Source organism: Ictidomys tridecemlineatus, chromosome 3 (genome assembly GCF_052094955.1).
Source record: "Ictidomys tridecemlineatus isolate mIctTri1 chromosome 3, mIctTri1.hap1, whole genome shotgun sequence".
NCBI classification, from domain to species: domain Eukaryota; kingdom Metazoa; phylum Chordata; class Mammalia; order Rodentia; family Sciuridae; genus Ictidomys; species Ictidomys tridecemlineatus.
The window spans coordinates 154,231,357-154,237,356 of NC_135479.1; positions in this window are offsets into that span (position 1 = coordinate 154,231,357).

Sequence of the window (6,000 nt, forward strand, 5' to 3'; positions counted from 1 at the left end):
TATATATTATGTAATATATACATATATCTTTTTTGCTTAGCATAATGTGTATGTATGTGTGTGTGTATATATATACATATTTATTGAGTATATATATACTCAATAAATATATACTGAATTTTTGAAATTGAACTTAAATTTTCCTCCAAAAAAATATTGAGAAATATATGTCTCACAAAGGGATATGTGGATATTTTTGACTATGTGAATAGATGGAATTCTACCCATGAAAGACAGAAAGGGAGGAAATATTTGCAATATATATAAGACAAAATATTATTACCTCAAGTCTGTTAACTCCAACAAATCAAAAGAAAAAGACAAAATAAAAATCCCTTGGAAACATTGGCAAAAGATATGAATAGCCATTTTATAAGACAGAAAATAAAAATATCCAATAAATAGCGGGGAACAGTGGCACATGTCTGTAATCCCAGTGACTCAGGAGACTCCGTCAGAAGGGAGCCAAGTTTGAGGCCAGCCTCAGCAAGTTGGCCAGACCTTCAGTAACTTGTCTCAAAATTAATAAACAAACAAACAAACAAACAAATAAAAAGAGGATATAGCTCAGTGGTAAAACACCCTGGGTTCTATCCCCAGTACTCCTCATCTATCTATCAAATAAACTTGAAATGATATTCAAACTAGTAATCAGGAAAGGGCCAATTAAAAAGAAAAGCAAATATTTTTTTTACATATCACACTGTTAAAAATAATAATTTTGTAGTATCAACTGTTAAAAGAGGCCTTGGAGGACAAGCGGATTCTAAAGGGAGTGTAAGATAATGTAGCCATTTCAGAGAGCTGTTGGCAAGTAAGACCTCATGATTCCTCCTTTCAGTATCTACTCAAAGTACCATTGCTTATGTGCACAAGAAAGTACATTTTACCACATGGTTTATAGTAGCAAAAAATGGGCCCGCACCTCACCATCCATTTTGGGGGGGTGGCGGGGCATGGTGTAAGGTTGCACAGCACTGATGCTGCCTTAGCAGAGAGGCACTCCTGATATCTAAGGTACCACCCTGCCTGCATCCCTTCACCCCACTTTCTTTCTTCATAGCACCCATTCCTTCATGTTTTGGCGTCAGACATTCTCAGGCTTATTTGACTATTATCTTTCACCATCTCTAAAATTTAAGATAGACGGAGGCAGAGTCAGCCTGTTTTTCCTGTGCCATGGGTGCAGCCCTTGGTGTGTATTTTCTAGCACTCAATAGAAGCACAATAAATATTTATTGACTATACAATGTATTGACTATACAATATGTAACAACATGGAAAGATTTTCAAGGCACAAACAAGAAAAAAAAGTAAGTTATAAAATAATATCTAATGATTCCATTGTCTCTTGACACCCTCCTATTTCTAACATGGCCATACCCAGCAGAAAGATGTAAATGGACAGGAGGTAGGAAGGTCACCTATAAATCTCTTCCTAATATTGGTTTTTAAAGCATAGCAGTTCTTAAAGGAACAGAGAGAATTTTGAGCTTCTTTCCTATCTTATTACCGATGTACTCTAATAAACAAAGCAAAACTACCTTGAACTGAGAGGATTTGGGCATGTGGAGCAAGTGATGAGAGTATGGTCTCCTTTGGGGATGGGGGACTATTTCTTCCAGGCAGAACCCACAAAGTGAAAGGCCCCAGAGGGAGCATTGTCAAAATGGACACGGATGGCACTGGGGAATTCTCTTTAGCGGACACTACAGGTAGAAGACTGATTCTTACTTCTTTCAATGATGATGTGGCAAGAGCAGTCTCCAGATCCAAAGAGGCGGACAAAGGGGAACAAGGGTTTCCTCCCTAATGCCTGTGGCATAGATGGCACACAACACCAACCAGGTACTTCTCTGATGACCACCAAATTTAGATACACAGGGTGAAAATGAGGAGAGAAGGAGCTGACAACCGGGAATACTTTTTTTTTTTTTTCATGTTGCTCAAACAAATCCTCGAAATGCCATGATTTTTCTTGCATACAAGAGTAAGAAGCTGAGCTTTTCACCTGTACTATGATTCAATGTGTAGCTGGAAAATCATCTGGAAGATTGTAAGCTTGATGGTAGGTGATGGTGAAGAGAAGCTTAAGCTGCGATACTTGAGTTTTGCACTGAGAATATATCCATGTAATTAAAAAAATGCATTTCCCCAAAAAGTAGAAAGTAAAACAACCTAATGTACTTTCTTGGTAGAAGGTAAGGCAAAAGTTCTAGGGTTCGCTAAGGCTGACTAAGGGCAGATCCAAATAAGGCTGCAGGGTAGCTGACCAGATATGACCTACAGGAAGCTATGATTCTATACTTTTGTTTTTTCTTCATGAATATCTTTTTTTTTCTGTCCTGCTTACAGATTTGTTTAGCAGTTTAAAAATACTAGAATTTATGAGAGTTTGTAACTCAAGAATTAATGAAAGACACATGGTAGGAAAGATGAACCATTAAATCCAAGTGCTGTCATGCATATGCCTTTTTAATTACTTGAGAAAACAGCATAAAATCTGAAATTTATGACTATTTCATACATTTTAGCTAGTTTCAACTTCAAACATGTTAAATTATGTACATATTAAATTTCATGTTCTTGGTGTTTTTGCTTTAACGAGAATGGCTTTGGAATTAATTTTATTTTGCATTTCTTGATACCTCTGCTTCTTGTTGTTCATGACAGGTTAGAAGTTATTTTAGTAAGTTAATAAACATTTAAATACAAGGCTAGTGAAGGAGAACTTAGACTGAAAGCTTTTTTTTTTTTAACAAACCATTAGTGTTTGAGAATCCCAAACCCCTGGTGCACTGATGTATACCTATAATCGTTTATTTTAGAAATTGTGTCCTTTTACTTTAACTTTCCCTAAGGTGACTCAGTTTCTCCCTTTCCATTACATTGTACTTTTGAAGACAGAGTCAATCAACCAGAATGAGATAATCTTCTCTCCTAAGTAGTTCCTGTTGACAGCAGATATTTTACATATCTAATTCTTCCTTCATATCTTCCATTGTAACTACCACAATGTAATGTGTATATATCAGATACATATTTAAGCAAAAAATAAATTTACTAGGTAGCTCATAGAATCTCTGATCCTGGAAAGCTAGCACTGGGAAATGGGCAGGAACAAAGCCATCTAGTAAAGAAGGGCACCAATGTCATAACCTCTAGACCACAAGATGCCATAGCTTTCAATGTTGCCATTTGGCCAACAGATGTCAGACACTTCATCAGCTCTCATTGCCTGCATGTTTGCATTTGCTAGCTCTTGATGCAAGATCCTAAGTGGACAAGTGCACCTGATGAGTCATGCCTGGGACCCTTGTTCAAACCCCAGCTACCAGAGGTCTGCATGGGAAAGAACAGAAGCTTCTTGCTGACATTGCCAAAGTAAGTAAGTATCTGGCACCTTGCATTTGCTAGGTCTAATGCATTATCTAGGAAATGCATTATCTCTTACCAGAATCCAGGAGGTACAGAATTTACAGAGGAAGGGTGCTCAAAGGCCAAGGAGTCACAAAAACCCAATAATGTCTATCACAGGGATTAAAATGCAGCCTTTTAGGGCTGGGGCTGTGCCTCAGTCTGGCTGCAGCAGAATAACCAGGGGGTGACGAGCAACTTGTGTACATTGATACAGCAGGAGTGGGAGCCATTTATTGTAGGACAGGAGGGGTTTATATACATTCCACACAGCTTATCTTAATTAACATAAACTAGATACAGCAGTCAACCAATAAGGAATCTCCACACTTAATGGCTCACTGGCGTTACTTCACAAACCACTCCCTCTGCAAAATGCCAGGCGCCATCTTGACTTGTTTACAGACTCTAACAGGGCTGTAGTTCAGTGGCATAGTGCTTGCCTAGCATGAGCAAAGCACTGGATTCAATCCTTAGCACCATATACAAATAAAATAAAGGCATTCTGTCCATCTACAGCTTCAAAAATTTTAAGAAAAAAATGCAGCCTTTTAGCTCTTACTGACCACGAGAGGTTTTTAAACACTGGTTCTTGGAATATTAGCTTTTAAATCTCTAACTGATTATATTAGTTTTGTATTGCTGCATAGCAATTTACCCCCCAAAGCAGCAGTTTAAAACAAAAATAAACACTTAATCTTTCACACAGTTCCTATGGGTCAAGAATTTCAGGGAGCTGAAATAGAGGGTTCTTGGAACTCTCGTGAGGTTGAGTTGAGGTGTCAGCTGGGGCTGCCGTTCTCTGCAGGCTTGATATGGGTTTGGGCATCCAGTTTGAAGATGGCTCACTCACTTTCTGACAGTCCATCTGGTGTTGGCAGGAAGCTTCTGTGCCTTGCCACGTAGACCTCTTTGTAGGGCTGAATGTTCCCATGATGTGGAAGCTGTTAGTAATCCAAGAGTGAACAAAGCAGAAGCTGCAATATCTTTTATGACTTTTCTACACCACAGTCTGTGGATCACACAGTTAATTTCTAGTCAGTGTAGGAAAGGATGATGGTGGGACATGGGCACCAGGTTGCAAGGCAAACAGAAACTTGTGAATTATCTATTTAATTTCTTAATCATAATGGAAAGTAAAAAAGATCCATTCTCCATCTGACTCTGAGATATGTAGACATATTTGGGTGTTTTTTTTTGCAATGAGGATATCATTATTACTTGATTTGAAGGCCAAAAGTTTTGCTGACTCCATTAAGTTAGAATGATTAAACAAAATCCAGAAACAATTCAAAGCCTATCAAACAGATTCAAGAATTTTTTTCAATTGAAGCCAATTTGGAATTTCTTTATTGAAATATACTTCCCATTTCTCTTCCAAACTTGTCAGAATAAAATAAAATTAAAAACCTAGAAAATTAAGGGGATTTGCTCTTCCTGAAGCATTTTATTTGGCTGATCAGAAAGTTTTAAATTATTTTAAAATATTAGATTCTTTTTGCCTAGAATTATGAGCAGTCATGAGGTTTTGGACCCAGATTGGGAACGATAAGACCATTGTTTTTCCAGCTTTAGGACAAGTCTTAGCCTTTTTCTTGTTCAACTCTCATGAGTTTGGCTCTGTCTTTCTAATCCTATTGCTCTCATGAGATCAGAAGAAATGACAATTTAGACAAAATTTTCCTTCTTGGGTCCCAAGTGAATATTTTTTGTATATATATTTATCTTAGTCCATGTAGGCGGCCATAACAGAATACCAGAGACTAGGTATTATTAGCAAAGGAAATGTATTTCTAACTTGAGGACAAGGGAGTTTTCAGTAATCTCTTTAAGAAGGGCCTAAGTACATGTATGGAGATGCAAATGGGGTGATGCTACTTTGTGTACAACCAGAGAAATGAAAAATTGTGCTCTATATGTGTACTATAAATTGAAATGCATTCTGCTGTCATGTATCACAAATTAGAATAAAAAATATTATTTTTAAAGAAGGGACTTTGAACTGAGCATGGTGGCACATGCCTATAATCCCAATGACTCAGGAGGATGAAGCAGGAGGATCACAAGTTCAAGGTAACTTTCTGCAGTTTAGCAATTCACTGTCTCAAAAAATATGGGTATGGGACTATGGATGTGGCTCTGGGTTCAATCCCTGGTGCCAGGATTAAGGAGCTCTTCCCTTGTGACCTGATCACCTAACCAAAGATCACCTCCTAATGCTATCATATCAGGGGTTAGGATTTCAATATGAATTTGTAGGGGACAAATAGTCTATAGTATGTCTCTTTGGTTTTAAATAAGTAACACAGCATTTAAGAGAGTAATAAAGAAAGGAGAGAAGAAAGAAAGGAAATACTTACCAATCATCAACTTCTCAGGGGCAGAGAAAATGAGTTTCAACCTAAGGAGGAAACTGGACTTAATATCTAGTCCAGAAAGTGCTCAGCAATTTACTGAGTTTAAGGGAATGCCAATCATTTCATCACTATGAACAGGTTCTAAACTAGAGGTGTCCCTAATGCTGGAAGCAGGGCATAGTAGAAGTTCCTATGAAACTTCATGGTGGTTGCAGAGTCTGAGAAG